The sequence below is a fragment of the Beta vulgaris genome, chromosome 8 (genome assembly GCF_026745355.1).
Source record: "Beta vulgaris subsp. vulgaris cultivar EL10 chromosome 8, EL10.2, whole genome shotgun sequence".
NCBI classification, from domain to species: Eukaryota; Viridiplantae; Streptophyta; class Magnoliopsida; order Caryophyllales; family Amaranthaceae; genus Beta; species Beta vulgaris.
The window spans coordinates 35,545,275-35,561,259 of NC_079209.1; positions in this window are offsets into that span (position 1 = coordinate 35,545,275).

Consider the following 15,985-nt stretch of genomic DNA (forward strand, 5'->3'; position numbering starts at 1 on the left):
TTTAAAATGGTTACAATGTTTTATTATTCACTCTTGAAAGTGAAAAGAAGGAATGATATTATCAATCATTTTATATAGAAGTTTTGTTATCCTTTTTGGAAAATTAAATTATTTTTACAAGGAAAGGTTGATTGGTTTTTATGAACTTTGAATGTTCAAAAAGTTGTTTATGAGGAAAGGAGGTTTATTCATGACTTACAAGTCATATTATAATTATTTCCGCTTGATTAATATCAAGAGATTCAAAGTCCACTTGTTGGCAATTATAGTTACCCCTTGATATAGCTCGTGATGGGATGACTAGGTTGGAGGGTGTGCACACTTAGCAAAATAGAAGGGGAGATAAGAAGAGGAATTGTTTTCAAGGTTATTTTTAATCCAAGTTGTTTGGAAAGAGTTTATTCTTAAAAGGTTATTCTTGAATTACTATTCAAGTGTTTGGAAAGAGTTTGTTCTGTTGTTCTTGAATTATTATTCAAGTGTTTGGTAAGAGTTGTTCTTAAAATGTTATTTTTGAATTATTATTAAGTGTTTGAAAATAGTTTATTCTTAAAGAGTTATTCTTGAATTTTTGGTTATGGAGTTTTTGAAATGAAAAATTATGATGAACTAACAAATGTGTTACTTATCTAGTACATTTCGTACTCAGTTTTATACTGACGCGTATTTTCTTTTTCCTATTTGGCTTTGCCCTGTTTACCTTTTTGGTAAGCAGATTTGCAGGTGAATTTTGGATGTGCATGGGAGCATACTAGGAAGGGGATCTTCACCTAGATTAGAATGTTTCATTTATTTTGAGTTTTGAGACAATATTTACTTTTATTAATAAAGAAGTATTATTATTTTTGGTTAAAGTCTTCCGCTGCAAGTTATTTTGGTTAGTTAGTAGTTGGTTGCCGAAAGCGTGGTAGTCACGTGGCGGTAATACTCCTAAACTACTCAAATATTTATATATTAAATTATTTATTTAAAAGTGAGTAATTTGGGGGTGTTACAGCTTTCACCATATTCAGTATCAAGGTGAAGCTCATGAGTCATAAGTGACCCTGCCAGCTGTTCTAAGTTGAACTTAGTGAAGTCTTTTGTTTCTTGTAGAGCAGTGACCTTGGCCATCCATCTGTCCTTAGGAAGACTCCTAAGAACCTTTCGAACCTGTTCCTCAGATGAAATAAACTTTCCAAGAGAAGCCAACTCATTAATAATGTTAGTAAAACGAGTAAACATGTCTCGAATGCTTTCCTTCGATTTCATGCAGAACAGTTCATATTGATTTATAAGTAAATCAATTTTGGATCTTTTGACTTCATTAGTTCCTTCATGGGTTACTTCTAGTAAATCCCATATTTGCTTTGCGGATTTGCATCCCATGATCCTATTATGTTCATGGGGTCCAAGTCCACAATGCAACAGTTTAATAGCCATGGCATTTACTTCCATCTTTTCAAAATCAGATTTGTCATAATCAGAGAGGGGTCTTAGAGTTACCTCATTTTTGTCATTTGTAGTTGTGACTTCGAAACCACCAACTTCAATGACTCTCCATACCTGATAATTTTCAGCTTTGATGAATATCTCCATGTTGTTCTTCCAGTAGTTGTAGTACTTCCCATTGAACATAGGAGGCCTTTGAGTGGAGTAACCTTCCTCAAGTTTCTCGGTGGTATTCATTGTTCCTTGGATCTTTTTCTCAATAGGGTTTCCTATCTTACGTGAGTTCTAGCTCTTATACCAATTGTTATTTCCCTAGGAACACTACAAGATGGGGGTGAATTGTAGGTGTAGAAATAAACGTAACTTTTTGCGGAAATTTAAACTTAAACGAATAAACAAGCTAAAGGAACACAAGGGATTTTTACGAGGAAAAATTTCTTGGGCCCAACAAGAAGAAACAACCTCGACCACTAGGGATTTTAAACTCAACTCTTTCACTAATTAGGCCAAACAACTTTGTTACAACCTAATTCTAATCTCGAGCCACACCTTGAGTTCCTAAACTCAAGTTCCTGAGCCATTGTTATTTCCCTAGCCACACTGTTCACTCGAAGTTTTCTCACTCTTACAAGCTTTACTCAAAGCTTCTCTCTTACAGAACTTCACTCAAAGTTCCCTTACCCCAAAAACCAAAATACAATTGATCAAAATAAGCTTAGTGGAATTAGAGTAAGAAAGCAAAGAACAAATGGCTATTATGAGAGAATGAAGGCACAGACACTTAATTAGTTAAACTCACTTAATTACTTAGTCAGACACACTTTGGAACTTATTTAGACTTCAATATTTATAGTGACTAACACATAGAACGTGGGAGTTAAAATCGAGTTCATATTAAATCCATTATCCCATGATGTTCCTTCCCCTAAGGAACACGTTCCTTATCATGTCCCATGATCCCATGATCTTTTTTTGAACGTGGATATGTTTTAGCCACAACTCCTAAAGATTAGGAGTTTCTTGAGCTTTATCTGAAAATAAGTTTAAATATCAAAACAGTTTTTTTATTAAAAACGAATTTTAATCTTCAAGAAAATATTATCTTTTAAAATAACCTCTATAAAACCGAATAAATAATTTTCTTATCTTTTTCGAAAAACAAAATCTTTTCTTTAAAAAGATTTTCTATTGAAAACTGATTTTCATTTAGGTAAAATTGATTTCCTATTATTTTAGGCATGACTTACTCAATTACATAATTGTACCGTTATTTTACTGCACGCCTAAGTCTTTCCTTTTATAAATCAATTCTCTTTAACAGATTTGTTTAGTGCCACTTAGTTTGTTCCTTAGAAAGGATCGAACAAACTCTCATTCTCAAATAAAACTGCCAATGTTCCTTACCATCCTTACTTTGTTCCTTTACAATGGAACTAGAAAATAAAACGCCTTGCTTTTATTCTTCTTGATCCAATGCTTGCTCCGGTATCAACTTATAGAAACTTCTTTACTTAGCCTTTGAAATCCTCTCTTGACTTCTTCCTTGACTTCGTATTCTCCTAGTTCCTTTCATTGATACCTTAAAAATCATACACTTAAATAACTTATTAGTTCACTACTTAGTTTGCATCTTTGTTTCTTTATCATCATGAAAACTAGGGTTCAACAGTCTTGAAGACCCCTTATGAGCTTCTCAAAGGAAGAAAACTCAATATCTCGTACTTTAGAATCTTTGGTTGTAAATGCTTTGTACATAACAATGGGAAAGACAATTTAGGAAAGTTTGATGCTAGAAGCGATGAGGCTATTTTTATTGGATATGCTTTAAGTAGTAAGGCATATAGAGTTTACAACAAACGAACAATGGTGTTGAGGAAAGTGTCCATGTTATTTTGATGAAACTAACTCTCTGCAGGAACCAAGTCATGAAAATGACTTTGAAATAGGACTGACTCGTATTGAGGAGTCAGTAAACATTGATGAGGAACTAACACCTGCAGGAACCGACAAAAAGCATATTTCTGAAGAAGAGATAGTTGTTCCTGATCCTGTTATACAGGAGGAACAGGCACCAGAAATTCATCCAGTAGACGAGACGAATGAAGCTCCTCAAACTGGAGGAGCAGAGACAAGAAGATTTGAACCAAGACCGTGGAAACACTTGAAATCCCATCCATTGGATTTAATAGTAAGTGATATTGAAAAGGGAACTCAAACGAGATCCCAACTGAAAAATTTATGTGCTTTCCATGCCTTTTTGTCTATGACAGAACCACGAGATCACAATGATGCCCTACTGGAGTCTGACTGGATAAACGCCATGCAAGAGGAACTGAATGAGTTCCAGAGGAACAAGGTCTGGCATCTTGAGACCAAGCCTAAAAACCAAAAGGTGATTGGACTAAAATGGGTCTTCAGGAACAAGCTAGACGAACATGGAACAGTCATAAGAAACAAAGCCAGATCGTAGCCAAAGGGTACAATCAACAAGAAGGTATTGACTTTGATGAAACCTTTGCTCCTGTAGCTAGAATAGAAGCAATAAGAATTTTGATTGCCTTTGCATCATTCATGGGTTTTAGGTTGTACCAAATGGACGTCAAATGTGCCTTTTTAAATGGATATTTGTTGAAGACGTTATGTGGAACAACCTCCTGGTTTTGAAAACCCGGATCTTCCGAATCATGTCTATAAGCTAGATAAAGCTCTTTATGGGCTTAAGCAAGCTCCTAGATCATGGTATGAAAGACTTTCAAAATTCTTACTTTCTAATGACTTTATACGAGGCAAAGTTGATAGGACCCTTCCTTCGATCCAAAGGAACAGACATCCTAGTGGTTCAGATTTATGTGGATGATATAATTTTTGGTGCAACTAACGAATCTCTTTGTAAAGAATTTGCTGAGTTAATGCGTAGTGAATTTGAAATGAGTATGATGGGAGAGTTAAACTTCTTTCTCGGTTTGCAAATCAAGCAAACTGAAAAAGAACAATGATCCATCAACAAAAATACGTAAAGGAGTTATTGAAAAAATATGGACTGGATCAAGCAAAATCAAACCATACTCCTATAGGAACAGGTACAAGGTTAGATGAGGATCAAAGTGGTAAGTCCGTAGATCAGAAACTCTATAGAGGTATGATTGGTTCCTTACTTTATCTAACTGCTAGTAGGCCTGATATATCCTTTATGTTGGTTTATGTGCAAGATTCCAATCAAATCCTAAGGAATCCCATTTGACAGCTGTCAAAAGGATTCTTAGATATTTGAAAGGAAGTGATGATCTTTGTTTGTTCTATCCTCGAAGTGACATCTTTGATCTAGTAAGCTATTCCGATGCTGACTATGCTGGAGACTTGGTGAATCGCAAAAGTACATCGGTATTATCCAGTTCCTAGGATCAAGCTTGGTTTCTTGGAGCTCAAAGAAACAAAACACTGTTGCTCTTTCCACAGCAGAAGCTGAATACGTGGCAGCTGCTGCATGCTGCTCTCAGGTATTATGGATCAAGCAACGGGTACGTGACTTTGGCATAAAATTTAAGTGTGTTCCTATATTCTGTGATAACACTAGTGCTATTTGCATTTCCAAGGATCCAGTTCATCACTCTAGAGTCAAGCATATTCACATTAGACATCATTTCCTAAAAGACAATGTAGAGAAGGGATTAGTCAAAGTTGATTTTTGTCCTACTGAAAATCAAATAGCTGACATATTGACTAAACCTCTATCTAGGGACAGGTTTGAAAAGATACGCTTGGAACTAGGAATGATAAAAATTGTTTAAATGTACACATGATGTTGATTCCCCCCAAATTGTTTCTTACTAAGTATGTCCTGCAACCTTCATGAATTAAATTTCATACACCTAGGGTCAAGTATAAGGACTCACATATGTCTCTGAATATTACCCTTAGTGTCCTTGCACATATTTGGTACGTATGTAGTTTGTATATATGGACACATTTTTATCATATGCAAGAGTAAATTTTATTTTCTTTTCATTTTCTAATTTACCTCCAAATTTCCTTGTTTCTTTTTCTTTTCACACCTTTCCGTCCAAAATTAAAAACTTAATCTGAATTATGGCCAAAATTACGCGTTCAATTAATCAAGTTAAATGAAGAAACTTCATTAATTGCCTTCCAAAAACCCATAAACCGTTTCATTAAACCTAACTCTCCATTTTTTTCACACGGAATCATGATTACTTATAAACCCAACCATCACATCACTGACCCCTCATAATTTCCCTCTCACATCAACTCGCTTATCTCTCTCTCTCTCCTCTTTCTCATCTTCAACCTCACACCAAAACTCTGTCACCATGTCTTCCAAAACTCAAAATTCTGGTGATCATGAAAATTTCCCAAAGAGAAAACACCATCCCATGATGAATTAAGTGCTCAAGAATCATCCAAGAATGACGCAGATTCTACCGGGTCAAAATCGGCATCCTCTACTCCTGTTTATCTCTCTCCAAAAAAAGGAAGAAGGTGAAAACGAGATTGAAAGCGATCAAGAACAAGAGATTACTGTACTACAAAACGAGGTAAGAAAACAAAATCTTCACAATTTCTTGTGGGCTTTTGTGTAGATATTGCATGGTGCAAAAAGTCTAAGTGGAATGAGTTATTGAAAATTTTGAAATTTCAGAAGTGGTTAAAAATTGTTAGAATAGATGAGGGTCTTTATGAAAAGAATGAAAGCTTTTTGTTCTGGGTTTACCATAACGAGGGTGTGTGTGTGTCAATTGTCAATGGGTCTGTAGTTACCATCACTGAGAAGAAACTGGGGAATGGTTTGATTCCGAATGAGGGTTACAAGGACTACATTAAGGGTAGGGCTAAGTTGAACATAAATGGAGTTCCAATGCTCAAATTCTTGCTTTCTTTAACGGCAATTCAAATGCTTTATCTTTAGATCAAAAAGAATTGTCTCCATTTCATAAGCTGCTATTTCAATTGGTTTGGCGTTTCATTTTACCCCGTTCCTCAAAAAGAACCCAGGCAAGTCTAATGGATCTTTCCATTATGTACTGCCTTGCTGAAAACATAAAAATCAACCTTCCCTCCTTGATAATTTCACATCTCTCTCACTGCATTACCCATAACACCAAAGTGGGTTATGGAAATCTTCTTTCCTCTGTTTTCAAACAATGCAAAGTTAAACTGCCTACTAGTCCCTCCTTTTCTCTTGAGCCAGAAAATTATCTTACAAAAGAAACTCTGACTAGGCTGAGCTTGAGGTTGGTAAATGGGAAGATAGATTTTGAGAGAGAAGAAACTCCTGTAAAGTTGAAGGGGTAGTAAGAGGAAGTTGGATGAAGAAGGGGTCCCAGTGGGTCTGTCAGGAAGAGCCAAAGGTTGGCTGGGTCCAAGTTCCAGAAGGAGCAGGATCAAGGTGACACAGTCTTTATTCACCTAGATTCTGATCCTGTCCCTTCTACTGCTGTGGATTTTCCGTTACTGTCTACAACTGTGCTTAACAAGCTACTTCGGGAAATTCAGGACTCCTTGACCCTTCTGCACACCAGGATTAATGCCATTGAAGCTACTGTCAATGTTCTGGACTCTCAGCAGCAACAACAAATGCTTGCAATCAAGAATGCTGATACTGGGATCAGGAACAAGGTGGATGGTGTGCTCTCCAAGATAGATTATGTGGTCTCCTCTCTTTCAAAAGAACCAAACCCTAACTTCTCTTAACTTTGGACAACTGAACAAGTTTTTTTTTGGTGTAATTATTAAACAATCTTTTGGATTCTCTTCTTGTGTCCTTCTGAGACACATGAAGTACTTTTAATTTCTCTTTAATTTCTTCACTTTCTTTTGCCTTACTCTGCATATTGCATAATTATTGTCTCTAATGTTGCTTTCTGCATGCCTATTTTGCTTGTGTGTTTGGATGGCTAATATTATGAGATGTATGTTTGAGCAACTTGCTTGTTGCCTAGACTGTTGACTCTCTAATGCTGCAGGTACAATCCTTGGTTTTGATAATGACAAAGGGGGAAGAAATATGAGTGTCAAAAAAAAATTTTATCTTAGTTCCTATGTATATTTTTCTCTCATCCCTGTTCCCAGTCAAGTCTGATCATGTTCCCAGTCTCAGTAGAGTTTTAATTAGGTTAGATTGTGGATAGTTTGTGTAGTTTATTTTCTTAGTCTTTAGCTTCTTAAAAAAACATAAAAACTTAAAACAAAATTTAATTATTTGTCATAATAAAAAAAAGGGGGAATATTGTTATTTCACTATTTTGATAATGACATATAATTAAAGTTTACGTGATTTTAGTTTATTAAGTCCGGTTTTTAGTGTATTATGTTAGAAGTAATTTCATATGTCTTAGATTTATTTTTCTGTTTTGTTTATTTTTTTGTTAGATTTATTCTTTTAGTTTTAATTAGTTATTTATCTTTAGATTTCAGGAATAACATGTTAAATAACTTATGAAGAATTGATTAGGAGTTTAATCAAGATTAAGTTGTTTATATCTTATTTGTGATATTCGGTTAATATTATGGAGGTAACAAATTTAATATATTAAGTTTCCATAATATTTTGTTTAGTTGGTGTGTGCACCATCTTTGGTTTTCCTACACTCTAGGAGCCGCTAAACACTAACCTAAGTATGTGCTTAAAAATAGATCGTTGAGGTAGTTCCTACATTTTAGGAACCACAACAACTAATCTATTTATAAGGCGTGTGAACGTGGAGAAGTGGCTAAGTTTAAGGAAGCCCAACTGCCAACGGAATTATCACAATGGACATATTGTGGAGAAGTGGCTGAAGCTACGCGTGATAATGGAGAAGATCTAAGGGAAGATCGTGGAGAAGAACTCGAGAAGAAAGGTCCCTACAAATACAGTTTTGTAATGATCTTATTTTATATACTTTCAGAAATTTATGTAATATTCTTAGTGAAAGTACATTGGGTTTTCTTCTTCTTAGAAATTGATGTATTATAGATTGGGTTGAGTGAATCTAAGTCTGTAATCATTTTGAGAGAAAAAGAGAAAGAGAAAGAGAAAGAGAAAGAGAAGAGAGAAAGAGAAAAGACTTTGAGTGAAGTCAAGGGAGAAGTCAATTGTTCAGGGGAAACAGGCTGACAGGGAACCAGTTCCTAGAGGAGCAGAGTTGGTCCAAGTTTAGGTTATATATAAGAGAGTATTTTGGCCTAAAAGTTATTAAAAAGAATTGAGTCAAAATCCCTCGTGGTCAAGGTTTTTCTTCCTATTGGGCCTAGGAAGTTTTCCTTGTAAAAATCTCGTGTTCCTAGTTCTTTCTTATTTCATGCAATTATTTCTTTCTTACTCAATCATTCTTTTATTTCCGCAAAAAGTTTGAAAATCTCTCCAACTGCAATTCACCCCCCCCCCTCTTGTAGTTGCTTAAGTGTTCGTCCAAGACTAACAACAACCATCACTCGAGTTCATTTATCACTTCAGATTCATAATCATTTCAATATCACAAGTCTTTATTAATACCAATTTTCATAAATTCCCATAATAAAATAATAATCATAATAATAATAATAATAATAATAATAATAATATAATAATAATAATCATAACATTATTAAATGACATTATCCGATTTTAATAACGGTATAATGAACATCTTTGTCATATCGTACATTGTCCATTGTTATAATCCATAATCGTTATCCATTTTGTCATTCGTAATCATAATCCGCATTAAGTCGATAATCCATAATTATAGTCATACTTATAAATCTTTGTAAGCACATAATCACGTAATCAATTTATATTTCACTTAACAGGATCTATGTTTAGATGGACATCAGAGATTACCTCGTGACGCGTGCCCAAAAGTTAAGTTTTGCGAACAGATTAGCGCTCTTGATAATCCTCGTCTACGAAATCGGAGTCTACAATAGATGTTAATGAGATCTAAGTTAGTTCCTAAATAATCCCTTTTTATGTACGTATATAAAATAAACGATTCAAATAATCCAAATAACTTTAAAGAATTCTTAATGATTTTAAAAGAGTTTTAAATCAAAGTTTATAGTTTTCAAACCATATATGAAATCATTTTAAGTATTCACAGAAATTACTTCAACTTAATTTTATTAACTTAAACAATTAAGTTAAACATGAAAACTAACTTTACTAAAGTAATTAATTTAGGAAGGTTATTGAGTTTTGGTTTCAAAAATAAAAATAGACTAAATAAAACTAATAAAACCAATAAAACTGAAAAGAAAAGAAAGAGAATGAGTTTTAAAACAAGGAACTCAGTTTCTCAAACTGAGAATTGAAATGAGGAACGAAAGAAGTCAGGCGGAACAGGGGAAGGTACGAGGGTGGAGTTCGAAGCAGGGGAGGATCAGTGGTGGTGGTTTTGGCCGGCGCATAGAGGCGGACGGAGGAAGGCAGGCACCGCGAAAAGGATCGGGTAAGGTGGCAGTTCGCGCGGTGGCTAGGCGCGAGCAGGCGACATCACAGGGGGGAAAAGGCTGGGGTTTCGTCTGTTGCGGTGGGTGGCGCAACTCAAGTAGTCGGGTGGTTTTATTTTTTGAGTGGTGGTTTCCGGTGGTGTGTGGTGCTTTCCGGCGGAGAAAGAGAACAGAGGAGGTGTTTAAAATTTCCATTTTTAACTTTCAAAACAATTTTCAGAAATTAAGGAAGAAGATGAAGGAATTGAAGCAAACCTTTGAAGTTTAACTTGTTTGCTTGGGCAATTGAATGTGTTTGGATTGCTATTTATAGAGAAAATTTTCTGAATTTGTGGAGCTTAGTTAAGCTCCATTAATGGAGTAAGTGAGGCTATGGTGTAGCCTTTTGAATATTTACCCCTAACAATCTGATTTTGTGGACTGAAATTCAAGTTTGCTGTGAATTGTTGACAATTTGGCTCCTTTGGAGCTGTTGTGAATCAGACGAGCGAAAAGAAAGGAGGGGAAGAAGATGGTGAATCAGTTTTCACTTCTTTTTTCCCTTTTTTTTTGTTTTTGTTTCAACTTTTCTTTTTGGTAAAAGACATATGGACTATGGACTAGTATTTGGGCTTTGGATTACTAATGTGGATGGACAATATGAACAAAGGTACCCACACACAAATTTAAGGAGTTTGATTCATTAGAAATAATGAAATGAATAATAAAACAAGTAAATGATTCAATTGAAACTTGTTAAATAAATCAAAACTAAATGAAATCATTATTTTAACAAATAAAATCGCATTATCATAAAATAATTTTAAGTGAAAATAATATTAAACCTTAATAAATAATAAAATAATCTTTGAAAATTCGGGGTATTACATCTAATCCTCCTTAAAAACAAAGTTCGTCCTCGAACTTTAAAGTTAGATGTTTAATATTAACGAAACATTAGCTTTGCGCTTTGTTAGTATTACACAGTCATGCCTTTTGGATTCACTAATGCACCAGCAGCTTTCATGGATCTCATGAATAAGACTTTCTAGCCATACCTGGACAAGTTCGTGATAGTATTCATCGACGACATATTGGTGTACTCGAAGGATAAAGAAGATCATGAGGATCAACTGAGGAAAGCATTGGAGATTCTTCGAGAAAAGTAATTGTACGCCAAGTTGATCTCCAAGTGTGAGTTTTGATTGGGAAAAGTATAATTTTTGGGTCATGTGATATCAAAAGAAGGCGTTTCCGTAGATCCATCGAAGATACAAGCAGTAACCGATTGGCCTTAACCTAAGAACGTCACCGAAATAAGGAGTTTCTTGGGTTTAGCTGGAAGTAATAAAATTCCTAATAATTATTTTAAAAGAACACATATAGAAACTTAGAGAATTTCTAATACTACTAAAGAGCTTAGTCTACAAACCTTATTATAAATATAAATTTCTACATCCTATGGTGAAACGATCTTCCTAGCGCAATATTTTCTTGTGGTTACATTTTATCTCAGCATCTAAACATGCAAGAACGAAAAGAAACAATTAATAAGACCTGAGATAAGTGCTTCCACATTAAGGCTTATAAACCCTTTCGATCCCACTCTCACAATTTATTTTAATGTATATTATTTAATTTATTAATACCTATATTATTTAACCTTAGACTCGTAATTATATGACACATTTATTAACTCCTAATTTATATTAATTTATTATAACCTAAGCTCTGATACCAATTTGTAACACCCCAAAACTCTGGTTTTAAAACTTTATAAAAGATTCACTTTTCATTAAAATATTTGACCCAACCTTTAGGATGTTACCACCGTATCTATTGTTAAAAATAAATAAAAGACTAATTATATAAAATTTTAACTCACAAACCAAAGTATCAAAATAAACCAAACTAAGTTGACTAATTTAAACCAATCAAAACTAAACAATCCCAATTATCAGTACTATAATATTTATTAAAACTAGGTGAACTTAAAACCATAAATTCTCTCATTCTTGCAACGTAGTCCCTTTCACCAACTTGCACAATATAAATAGGAAAAAGAACTAAGAAAGACAAAAACACAAAAATTAGCAAAAGCTAAGTAATTACAACTTCATCCCGTAAAATAATAATAGTTATATCGTGAAAATAATTTTTTTATAGCATAACACAAACGAGTATGACGTAGTACATACAAATATTAACATAATACAGACAAGTATATAATATACTTAACCATTTTAATTATTTCAAGTTTATATGAGTCTTACAACAACAAGTTTAATTATTAGAGGGGAATTGAACGTTAGTAGGTCGAGACTAATCCCGATAACCACCTACTTCAACATGGGTCGTCACCAAAATAAATTAAAAGTACTGGCCAATATTGTTTTGCATAGCATCCCTAGTGTGCACACCCCTCACTAATCTAATGGGTATCCGTAACGCGCACCAATAATATTAGGAGGAAGACAGCAGAAAAGAGTTGTAACAGAATAAAAAATTAAGTATTGTTCATCACCGATGGAGGATCCAAGTCCACAGGATAATTCCCTCAATAATGTTTCCACTTTACGTGATTAATAGATTTTAAAAGTTATGACACATCAAATATCATATTAACATTAACAGGAACATCTTCAGTTCAATAAATATTTTTCACAACTTGACCACTTTATAGAATTATAATAATCAATGTCCATAATTTATAGTAACCAATACGTCCATCATTAGAATCTCATAAAATCACAATACCAACTTATAATACCGTTCGAAACATCAATAACTCACTAGTTGTACCCATTAAGTTACATTACCAACATTACTATAATTTTTAATATCGTGATTACATGTGTACATTATAAATCCGAAGGTAATAACTAAATACTAGTAGATACTTATGTATTATACGCAGAGATAGTAGTATTAAAATAATTAATAATAATAATTTTAGTCGTAATAAGTACTAATATTATTTTTGTCACATAATATACATTTAACATAGACATAGAATCACATAACTAAATGTATTACACATAGCACATGCAATTCCTAACGAGATTCTAGTTGTTGATGGACATTGTGAATTACCTCGAACGCGTCCCAAAGTATAGCAATATCAACTAAAAGTCGTCTTCTACGAAATTTCCGTCTACAACAAATAATATTACCTAAAATTAGTCACTTAATATAATATCCCGAAAACTTAACCAAAATTTACAAGATTAATAATAACAAGGTGAACAACCAAAGTAGGAAAAGAAAAGAAAGAAAAAAAAGTAAAAAAAAAAAAACTGGAAAACGTGACAGCAAGTCACAAAATATTGGAGGATGGAAAACTTGTAAAAGTTTTCATGTGACAGCAAGGTCACCACTTGACTTTTGCTGCACATGACAACTTCTCCCTTTTTTTTGTTTTTAAAAAATTAAAACTTGGAGCATTTGCTTCATGTTGCAGCACACAAATCCAGAGAAAGAAGAAGGAGAAAAGAAGAAAGAGAAAGACGAAGAAGAAAGAAGAAAAGAGAAGAAGAAGACCGACGCCTACTCCGACCAAGTCGCCGGAGTCGTGGTGTCGGGTTTTAATATATATATTTATTTATTTATTTTTTCTGGTTGGAACCTTCGAAACACAACAACGGTGGATTCTAGATTTGGAATTTGGAACTTACCAAAGAGATGAAGAAAGTGTATTACGTGGGGATTTTTGGGTGTTTGGGAGTATATATATATAAAAAAATTAATCCTTTTCCAAAACTAAGTCAAGTTATAATTTCAGAAATTTCTTTTCTCTCTATAATTTTCTTTTTGAATGAAAATAATCTGATTTAGTAAGAAAAATATGATTTCGAAAATTTTATTTTTAAAGCATAAAATTTTGATTTAATAAAAAACGAGTTTCATAAAAATCTGATTTATTGTAATTTTAATTTATTTTTCGAAATTTCATAATTATAAAATCTTATTATAACGAAATAAATTTCATAAAATAGTTATAAAAATTTGGGATATTACAGTACGTGGCTTTCAATCAAAAATCAAAGAAAAGTTGTGGCATTCTTTCTTTATTAATGGTAGGTCTTTGCATCACGATGAAGATTTTATTTGCCCCGTAATAAATTAAATACAACGGTGAAAAATATCTAGACAACTTTGCAAATATTTTTTTTATTAATACTTTGTAAAAAATACTAAACTCTACGCAACTTTGCAAACTCTACACCAACCGGGTCTTTATTATTGTAAAAAAAAAATTATTCTAATAATTAATTTATTTTAATAATTAATAATGTGACTTGTATAATATTGTAATAAAATGTTCACCAATAATATCAATAGTGGAGAATAACTAATCATACAATTATCAAAGTGTATATTGAATAATAAAAAAGTAAAAATATAATCGATTGACATATGGACCCATACAAGCAACAAGGTGTTGTAGCTCACACATCGGAGTTGCTCTTATAACTAGGGGTGAAATTTTTTCGGATAAATTCCAAAATGTAATCCAGTCCAATCCGAATTAGTAATTCATATCGGATTTAAACTGTGTTCGGATTGGCTTCATATTGAAATTTTTTGAAAATTTGGATTTTTTAGATCGGATTGCATTGAGGGTAATTGGATCCAAAAATTCAATATAACCAAATAGTAATATGCCTTGTATTATTTATCAGGATTGGGCTTAAGTGCTTAACTGGATTATTTTATAAAAAAGCCTAGTTCATATCTTAGTAGGCTTAGCACTTCAACCATCCTGTAATTCCCCGAATTTTCAAAGCTTATTTTATTATTTATTAAAGTTTAATATTATTTCCACTTAAATTTATTTTCATGATAATGCGATTTTATTTGATAACTATGTTTATTAAAATAATGATTTCATTTAGTTTGATTTATTTAACAAGTTTCAATTAAAATATTTACTTGTTTTATTATTCATTTCATTATTTCTAAATAATTTAAGGAAAAAGCTAAATACAGCCCTAAAGGGCTGCATATAAGAAACTAAAAATGGAGAAAATAAGCATTAACTAATCATTTATTACATAGATTTAATGCAAACTTTTGTCATGAATTTACAACTAAATTCCATTTTAAGCAATGTATTTATGTCTTATATGCAGCCCTAAGGGCTGCATATAGCATAACCCATAATTTAAACCCTTTATTTAGTTGTGGGTATCCTTGTATATGTTGTCCATCTATTTTTAGCAATCCAAAACCCAAATACAAGTCCATAACCCATATGATTTTTAGACAAAAAAAAAGTTAAAAAAGAAAAGGTGAAAACAGTTTTCACCATCTTCTTCTCCCTCCCTTCTTCTTCGTTTGAATTCCAGCTCAAAGGAGCAAAATTTTCAACACAAAATTTCAGCTTTGTCAGTAGGAAAATTGATTAAAGTCCACATTTCATATATTAGGGGTAACAATTTCAATAGCTAGTCTAACACCATAACCCTCACCTCCACCATTAATGGTCTTGACCAAAGCTTCAAATTTCTGACCAAATCCTCTTACAAATACTTAACTTTACTCACCAAATTACTCAAGCAAACAATCTTAAAAGGTTTGCTTCAATTCCTTTCTCTTCTTTCTTAAATTCTGATTTTTGATTTTGAAAAGTTAAAAATGAAATTCAAACCACCATTAACAACCTCCTCTGCTCCTCTTCACCACCGCACCACCTTTGACCCACCACACCACCGGAAATCACCACCTTCGACCACCAAATTCAACCACCTGAACCACAGCTTCGCAGCCCTGCAACCCGCGACAAACCGCCAGCCACAACCCCCCTAATTCGCAGACCTGCTGTCCCCTTTTTCAACCCGCGCGAACCACCATAACCCACCCCAGCCTCTTTCGCGGCGCCTGTTGTCTCACCGGCTGCCGAGCCACCGAAACACCAGCACCACCTCAACTCCTTCGCATTCCCCTCATTCGCCTCCTCTATTTTCTCCCTCCTCTTATTTCGTCCTTCCCGTGCCTCGTTTCTCAGTTTGAGAAATTGAGGTTTTATTTTTGAAACTTCCTTTTTCCTTTTCCTTTTAGTATTCGAGTTTTAATTAGTTTTGTCTAGTTACTTTTTTTTATTGTATACGATCAATAACCTTCTTAAACTAGCATACTTTATTAAGTT